Raw genomic sequence first — 9929 nt, forward strand, 5'->3', positions numbered from 1 at the left:
TACATTAATATGCTTGGATACAGCACTCTGTGAACAGCCAGGTTTTTTAGCAATGACCTTTTGTGACTTACCCTCCTTGTGGAGGGTGTCAATGACTATCTTCTGAACACTGTCAAATCAGCGGTCTTCCCCATGATCGTGTAACTTACTGAACGAGACTGAGAGACATTTACAGGTGTTTTGAGTTAATTACCTGAATAGAGTCTAACACCATGGGGTTGATTTACTAAAGGCAAATAAAAAACAGCATTTTTGCTTGTACATTTTTGGATGATAAAATCAGCACAGCTTCCCCTCATTTCAGATCTTCTCCTTAGATTTACAGCGACTGCACTTCCAAGTGCACTTGTAGTGCACTTGTAGTGCAGAGTGGATTAGCTTTTAGTAAATCAACCCCCATGAGTCTACAATATTGAACTTTTTCACAATATTTAAATTTTCTGAATTACTGAATTTTGGATTTTCACTAGCTGTAAGCCATAATCATCAAAATTAAATGAAAGAAATGCTTGAATTATATCACTCTGTGTGTAATGAATCTTTTTAATATACGAATTTTACTTTTGAATTGGTGCAAATATGCGGCCTCTTGGTGCTGAGCGGCCGCATATTTGCGTGCAATAGTGGAAAAACAGCTGTGCCAAGAGCACACTCTCTGCGTGCCCCCGCCAGTTACCAGCGGCTAGCAGAAAGCTCCTGATCGCTGCTTGCGATCAGGAGCTTCCCGATCATGTGACAGCCAATCACGACGGTCACATGATCATAAACCCTGCCCCGCCTACTGGCATCCTAAACCCCTTAAAGGGGTCGGGAGGGGCTGTCTCCAAAGGGTTAAGGAAACATTTGGCAAAATAAATATGTGGTTTCCCGCTGTTGACGTCTCAAAATGCTGGCTGTCTTGACTTCACTTGCTGCATCTGTGTTTCATGCTTGGGACTCAAAAAGCATAAATACCAAAGAAAAAAAATGCCAGGCAACCAGCATTTTTAGAAAGAGGTCAGAAATGACATCCTGCATATTTCTCCCAGTACAGTTTTCTTTACTATAACAAACACAGCCCCATTGGAAAGCTAAATAACCAGAATTCTGAGAAGCACATTAAATATCCTTGACAACAGTAGTAGTAATCTTTGTACTGCCAGTTATCCATTTCATGTTAAAAAAAAAAGTTAATAAATGCAAATAATTTTTCAAAACTTTGAAGTCCAAAGGAATCAGTCTTTATAGTGTGATGAATTAGAATTAAAAAAAAAAAAAAAAAGAGCGCAGCGAGTAATTTATCATTTTCTGCTAGAAATGGCTTTGTCTGCACAGAAAATTCATACCGCAAACTGTCAAGAGTTACAGACATATCTTTTATGACTTATTTTATTTAATTAGGAAATTAATAATGTTTGCCTTTTATATTCTGTTTGAAAGAAAACTGCTAAAGGATTACTTGAGTGTGAAATTAAATGACACTTTTTTCTTGCAAGCTCAAGGGACATCTAAAGATCTCATTGGACTGAAACACGTTTTTGAATGGCCTACGCTATGGAACAAATTCTCTTTTAAAAATATGAAACTGTGCAATTATCTCTTGATTAAAAGAACATTTGGGTTGGTTTGAAATCATAGACACTAATTAAATAACTTATGAAAAATGGAGCTCCGAATTTTTTTCTGTACTGTTTTCACAGTGGAGTGAATCAAAAAGTAAACTTAAAGGTCCGCTGGCAAGATTTGGCAAAACGGCACCTGGTGAGGGTTAGTAACTGTATGCATGGAATTTGGGTAGGATGTTATTTTGTGTCACCCATTTATTTGTAATTCACTTGATGCTGATGTTTAGTGGTTTACAGTTGGTATATAGTGTTTGGTATTAGGATATTTTTACTTTTTTTTTTTACTTAAGGAGTATTAAAGCCACAGTCATAAGATTTACCCCTCACCGCCAGTGCCTCCGGGCCCTTTAAGCAGCTGAGTAGGGCATTTCATGAGACCGCCGTGATTGGCTGTCACAGTGGTCACATGATCAAGAAGTTCCCAATTGCAAGTAGCTCAAAATGTTGTATTAGTAATGTTGAAATATTTTTTCTTACTTTGAAATGTGTGTATATCCTCAGCCTATCCCTATAACTGCAGCTGCTTTGTATTAGCTGCTTTGCTATTGTAAAGGCATAAGGTTTTAATCCTAATGCAATTCTATGCACTAAGATAAATAGCCTTCTGTGTGCAGCAGCCCTCCCTAATACTTACCTGAGCCCCATCTCGATCCAGCGATGTTGCATGAGAGACTCAGCTGTTTCGCTCCTCATTGGGTGAGACAACAGCAAAGTGCCATTGGCCATCAATCAAAGTCAGTGAGCCAATGAGGAGAGAGAGGGGGCGGGGCTGTGGCTCCATGTCTGAAACAAACACAGGCAGTTGTGTATAATAGCAGCATAGGTGGTAGAAAACACCAAGGAGGAGACAAAGCAAAGCTGTGTACAGGAAATGGCATTTCCAGATCCCCTGGCTGGCATCACAGGGACCCGAAACAGCATTCAGTGCCACCGCCTAATGCCCCGTGGTGATCTTTACGTGTGTAACTTGTTTCAAAGGACAACCCTTCTTTCTTTCTGGTGGATTTAGGGTAGAGTTAAATGTGTGTACAAATTTCACTTGCCTCTGAAGCCCAGTTCGCATCAGAATTGCTCTCCAGGGCCTACTGACAGGCAGTGAGGAAGTGATACGACATCTCACAGCCTGTTTTAACCCCATTTTTGCCAACAATCATGGCAATGCATGCGGTTGCAGGGTGTTTGCAGCGCTTCCCCATTTACTTGCATGTGTAACATTCGGCTGGTCAACTTAGCTGTAAACAGCTCGACTGTACGTTTTTGCCACCCTCCAACCGCAAGTTTAAACGAGGCCTTACTTTCATTCTTTACTTTGTTCTAAACTACTTCAGCCTGCTGTGGGTTAGAAAGGGTATCCAAAGCACCATACTGGACTTCTCTTAACATTTAAAGGAAGCAAGTAGATTTTCCTGGGAACAAGGTATATGCATTTCAATTTGTGTTCCCACTTGAGATTCCATAATTGTAGGAATCTACCCAAGTAGACCCAGAAGTTGCCAACATCCCGATATCAGAAATCATATAAAGAGAGTACAAAAAAATCTGTGCAAAAATGTAGGTACACTCATATGTGGTGGATGTACCACTTGTCGGTATATGAATACCCAATCAGGTATATTATTACCTAATGGCCTGCCTTTCAAACCTCAACACTATGCCAATTGTAAAACTGTTGGGGTGGTATACTTGCTTAAGTGCCAATGTGGACGTTTTTACATTGGTAAGACTAAGTTGGAATTTTGCAAACGTGCAAGACGTCATATTGCCAGCATGCTGACAGCAAACCCTGAGCTCCCCTTGGGGAGACATGTCAGCGGTTATCATGCTGGAGTATGCCCTAGATTTCAATCTGTAATCCTAGATCATATCCACCCCAATATGAGAGGAGGAGAGTGGAACAAACTTCTCCTGCAGCGGGAAGCCCGTTGAATCATGGAGCTTAATGCCACCCATCCACCTGGCTTGAGTACCCAACTAAGCTATAGGCCATACCTGAAAGGGTTCAAATCAGGTGTTTGTGAGAAGGATCTCTGATAGAGAGGTCTTGGTTTGGGTACAATGAATATTCTGTACACTGGATTGTAATATTTTGTCCATTTTCTATATGTGTATTTACTATATATGTTGTTGGTTTTATAGTCCTCTTTTTGATGTAATTTAAATATATGAGACTCTCTTTCATATTCTATGTGGTGGTACTATGATCCCTGGAAATATGCAACCGATCATCAAACGGCATATTAATCCTCCTTTAGGGGGTACCCACCGATGTGCCTGAGGAGTTGTTGTGCTCAGCTACCATAAATGTATTGATATCTTTATGTGTTGGATATTTTCCACTTTTGTGCTGTGCCCCCTCTCTTGATGGCTATTTTAATCAGTCTGTGTTATCATGCACAGATGTTATTTACTCCTTCCCCCTACGCTGACATCTCGTCCTGCCTCCTTTTTCATCACACTTACTGCCTCCTTGTTCCCACTTGGCATGATACGTTGGCGGCTATGTTCCCCGACATCATGTACATTGGCACTTATTGCTCCGCACTGACACACACCCCTCTATGACGCCGCACAAGGTTTGACCCACCATTTATTGTGCATATGCGGGCGTCTTTTTGAGATATATAAGGAGGAATTTCCATTCCTCCCATCTGCTTCCACCCACACCACAGGGGAAACGTTGGTTAGTTTTGGACCTGGCCAGATATCTATCCTGTTTACAAGAGGTCAGTGTGTAGTTAGTATATATAGTGCATAGCTGCTGCTGCTAGTATTAGCTTGCACTGATCGATCTGATTGATTTGGTTTATACATACCTGTGGATATAGCTTACATAACTTACAAAGAGGTATATATTTCATATTATCGATTTATACATAGAAATTATATTTTTTCTATATTATTGTCTCCATTCTTTATTTATGTACCCAATTTCTTTACCTTTACCTTTAAAGCTATAACTCAAATTTGGAATACTATGAAGGGGCTCTCTGTTTACCTGCTGGTGTTGTCTTATCATGATAATAACCGGTGTGGTCACAGAGACCATTTTGGGGTGGGCTCACGCTGTCTGTTGTTTCACCTGCATGACCACAGTACAATGCTATTAAAACTAGAGAATGTCCTTTCTTACTTAAGTACTTCATTTGTCCCCCTAAAACCACATGTAAAATCATGTTTTTACAAAAAATCTGTTCTTTTTACAGAAACATTTTTGTTCCCTGTGGCAATCGATAATACTACCAGTAAAATCAGCAGTACCTTTTAAGTTTGCGTTTTGGGAAAAATGGCTTTTCACTTATTCAAACTTACCTGATGTCCGTAAACATTCCAACTGAGATGGTTACTCTTCCAGGTCTCATATCCCTCAAAGTTTCCCTGCACCATTTGAGCCTCTTTCTTTCTTTGGCTCTATATCAGGTGGTACTCATATTGCAGACTCCATACTGGATTGGTATGTTTTTTCTAGACTTAGCTTCAACTATGCTCCTGCCAAATTTCTTTGTCCCTGATGCTGATTCTGATATGTAACTGTGTTTCATTATAGAATGTTGTATAGCAGTAATACTTTGCATGGAATGCCCCTGAAGAAAGGACTCTACATAGGTCCTGAAATGCATCGGGTCTAATATTAAAGGAACTGTATTTACATGATCTAATTTTGTTCTTTGTTTTTATGTATTCGATGTATGGTGATGTATGCACCACACCTTTTATATTGATAAATACATTTCTATTTTTTCATATTTTGTCATTGATCAGTTGCCCTTAAAGTCCAACAGTATTTCTATGGGGGGGTATTCTCTTTATATGACACTTAAGATTCCAAGGCCCAGCTAAGTTACCAAACAGATGCAAAATGTGTTACTAGTCAGATGTAAGTATATATTCATTTTTCTTTGAAAACAATGTGTGAACCTCTAGTTACAGGTTTATTTAGTAAGATAGCAAAGGGAGCAATGATGTGCAGTAGCTAAAAACAACCAATCATATTGCACTTGTATCAGCTCAAGACAAGATAAGACAACAGCACTTAATTGCTGCTATGGGTTACTCCACATTGAACCTTACCTTTTTCTACAAGAAACAATATATACTATGTCTTTGTTGGAAGCAAAGGACATACATAATTTTGTTTGCATGATAACCTTTACCTACATGATTGATGTATCATCCCAATATTTCTTAGTGACATCAACTGGGTAAGACTCAGACAAAAATATAAATGGGTAATTTAAAGTGTTGCTAGAGTATTGATTTTGTATAATTGCTTGACTTCAAAGGATCATTATTATATGGTGAGAACAGACTTGACACAAGATCTCTGTCATGTGCCCCTATTTAAATACACCTTTCATTACCTCTGTGCCACATGCTTGGCTAATGAATGGGGGTCACACACAGCTTCCGCAGGAGATATTGTCACTTGCTCATTTACTGCTTTTGACACTCTGGGAGACATTAGCAGAAGCAGAGACTAAAACTTTGACAGTGACATTTATTGCAAGTAATAAAGCCTGCTATTGACTGCTTTGCGGGCAGAATGGTATCTAAAATTCTATATTTTAGTGCTGTTAACCTACCTTATAATAGTATAAATGTGTATGTACATTCATTAAAAAGTAACATTAAATATTACACTAGGCAGATTAATTATTTAAAGGGGAACTTGTGGCCAATTTAGAAAAAATATATTTATTAAAATTATTTAAAGGGGAACTTGTGGCCCAAATTTAACCTCCTCAGCTCTGGAAGGTTTTACCCCATTCATTTTGGGTGAGGAATGTTATTGCCTGAATTCTTGCCTGAGCATATGCTACTCTAAAACCTGGATATATTATTCAGCATTAAGGCGCCTTTCCAGATGTGTAAACTGCCCATTCTTTATGCACTTATGTACACCCATACCATCAGAGATGCAGGCTTTTGAACTAACAAGCCAAAAGGTCCCTCTCTGCTTTAGTCCATAGAACGCGGAACCCGTGGTTTCCAAAAAGAATGTCAAATTTCTATTTGTCTAACCACAGAATAGTTTTCCACTTTGCAACAGACCATTTTAACTGAGTTTTGGCCTAGAGAAGATGGCAGCATTTCTGGATCATGTTCAAATATGCCTCCTTCTTTGCATTATAGTGTTTTAATTTGCGTTTTTGGATGTCACAGAGAAATGTGTTCAAAGACAGTGATTTTTTTAAAGTATTCCTGAGCCCAAGCAATGATGTACATCACATTGCATCATATCTTTTGATGGTATTATCTACTAAAGTATTTGCAATTTTACATTGAGGAACATTAATCTGAATTTGTTCGACAATTTTTAGATACAGCTTTTCAAAAATTGGTGAACCTCTGCCCATGCAAGATGCCCTTTTTTATACCCAGTCATGTTACTGACCTGTTGCCAATTAATCTAATTAGTTGCGAAATGTTCTTTTAGCTCTTCCTTGTTAGTACCGCTTACTTTGCCAGCTTTTTGATGCCCTGTCTCAACTTTTTTTAAAAGTGTTGCTGCCACAAATTTTCAAAACTACCTTATTTTTTTTAAATGGTAAATTATTAAAATACTTAAACATTTGATATGTTTTCTATTTTCTATTGTGAATAAAATATGGATTTATAAGATTTGCAAATTATTTCATGCTGGTTTTTATGTATATTTTACACAGGGTCCCAACTTTTTTGGAATTGGGGTTGTAGTATCATGATATTTTGCAGTACTTGAGACTGTTGATAGACCACAACAGTTCTTGTCTTTGATGGATCTCCCAAACACAGTCATAAATATACATACTGTAGGTACAAACTGTGTAGTTAACCTACTTCTGTTCATTTGGGCAGTATGAGGCAGCGGTAATATCCAAAGGAAACACAAACCCATTGCAGAAGCAGAGCCTAAACTCTGACAGTGACATTTATCGCAGTTAATAAAGCCTTCTCTTGACAGTTATGCAGGCAGTGTGGTATGTAAAATTTTATATTTTGTGCTGTTAACCTACCTTTGGAAATGATAACAATGTGTGCACATTTATTAAAACCTACCGTTGGGTATTACACTGGGTAGATTAAATTATTTAAAGGAAAACTTGTGGGACAGTGTAGGACCTACAGCAGTTCCTGCCCTAAATGGACTATCCATACATAAATACAATAAAGATACAGACATATGTGGACAACAATCTTGTGTGGGAATAAGTACACCCTTTACCATGTCTTCTCCTATCTGTGCACTCCGTGCAACCTTTCCAACAATCCTCTCTCACTCTGATCACCACTTTATTAATTTCACTCTCTCCAGGTCTTCCACTTCCTCTCCCTCCAACCGCCCAACAGTTACCCATAGAAACCTTGTCCACCTCAACCCTTCTCTTTTCTATTCTGCTACTGCCTCTATGACAAAATCTCACCCCTGTCCTGCCCCAACCTAGCCACCTTCTTCTACAACAGCTCATTGTCATCCTCCCTAGACAAGCTTGCCCCCTCACTACACGCAGAATCAGACCCTGACCACTACAACCCTGGCAAACAGACGACATCAGAAGTCTCAGAAAATGTAGCCATGCTCCTGAGCGTCTGTGGCGGAAGACTAAGTCCCATGAAGACTTCAACCAGTATAAATTTGCCCTCCTAAAATACTATTCCTGCCTCCACATTGCCAAACAGACCTATTTTATCATGCTCATTAACACATTATCATCCAGTCCCCGTCAACTCTTCGCTACCTTACTTCGCTACACTAATCAGTCCTCCACTGCTTCCACCCTCTAACTCACTCACTGCCCAGGAGATCGACAATCACTTAAAAAAATAAGATTGATACAGTTCGTGAGGAGATCTCCAATGCTCAGAAACCTCCCACACTCAACATCCCACGTCCACAGGCACAATCATTGCTTACCTCATTCAACCCTGCTAGTATTAACGAGTTTGCCAAACTTTTTTCTAAAGCCCACCTAACGACCTGCCCTCTGGATCCTGCTCCATCGCAAATGCTACACTCACCCTCTGACTCGTTTATGCACTCTCTAACTCACTTTTTCATCTCTTCCTCTTATCTGGCATCTTCCCCAACTCTCTAAAACATGTGCTAGTCACCCCTATCCTTAAAAAGCCCTCACTGGATCCCACCAATCTTAACAACCTACGCTCCATCTCCTCACTCTCTTTCTCCTCCAAACTCTTTGAAAGACTGGTCTACAACCAACTGAGCGACCATCTGACTCTGAACAAACGTCTTGATCCCCTTAAGTCTGGATTTCGCCCTCAACACTCCACAGAAACTTCTCTCCTTAAACTCGCCAAAGACCTACTAACTGGTAAAACCAATGGATACTATTCTGTACTACTTCCTGGACCTCTCTGCTGCCTTTGATACAGTGGACCACCCCCTCCTCCTCAAAAAACTCCACTCCTTTGGTCTCTGTGACTGTACTCTTCACTGGTCCTCATCTTACCTATCCCATCGCTCTTTCAGTGTCACCTACAACTCTACTTCCTCCTTTCCTCTTTCTTTCTCAGTCGGGGTTCCCCAAGGTTCTGTTCTTGGACCTCTCCTTTTCTCAATTTTCACCTCCTCCCTGGGTCAGTTTATTGCCTCCCATGGCTTTCAAAATCATCTCTACGTGGACGACAGCCAAATCTACCTATCTACCCCAAACTCACTCCATCTGTCTCCTCACACATCACCAACCTTTTAACAGATATATCAGCCTGGATATCATATCACTTCCTCAAACTCAACCTATCCAAAACCGAGCTCATGATATTTCCTCCCCCCTCGTGCCACTTCCTCTGATTTCTCTGTCGAAATCAACGGCTCAACTATCAACCTATCCCCCCATGCCAAGGTTCTAGGTGTAATCCTGAACTCTGAACTATCCTTCCGGGCCCACATCTAATCGCTGTGCAAAGCTTGCTGCCTAACCTCCGCAACATCTCCAAGATACACCCCTTCCTCACCAATGTCACCACAAAGCTTCTAATCCCCTCCCTGGTCATCTCTCGCCTGGACTACTGCAACTCCCTCCTCATTGGCTTACCTCTAAATAGGCTATCCCCCTTCAGTCTATCATGAACGCTGCTGCCAGGCTCATTCACCTTACAAACCACTTTGGCATCTGGTACCCCTCTCTGCCAATCCCTCCATTGGCTGCCACTCATCCAACAAATTAAATTCAAGATACTAACAGTAACTTGCAAAGCCATCCACAATCTGGCCCCCAGCTACATCTCTAACCTGGTCTCAAAATACCAACCAAATCGCCCTCTTCGCTCCTCCCAAGACCTTCTGCTCTCTAGCTCCCTCGTCACCTCATCCCATGCTCGCCTCCA

This window comes from Aquarana catesbeiana, linkage group LG02, assembly GCF_042186555.1.
Source record: "Aquarana catesbeiana isolate 2022-GZ linkage group LG02, ASM4218655v1, whole genome shotgun sequence".
Lineage (NCBI taxonomy): Eukaryota > Metazoa > Chordata > Amphibia > Anura > Ranidae > Aquarana > Aquarana catesbeiana.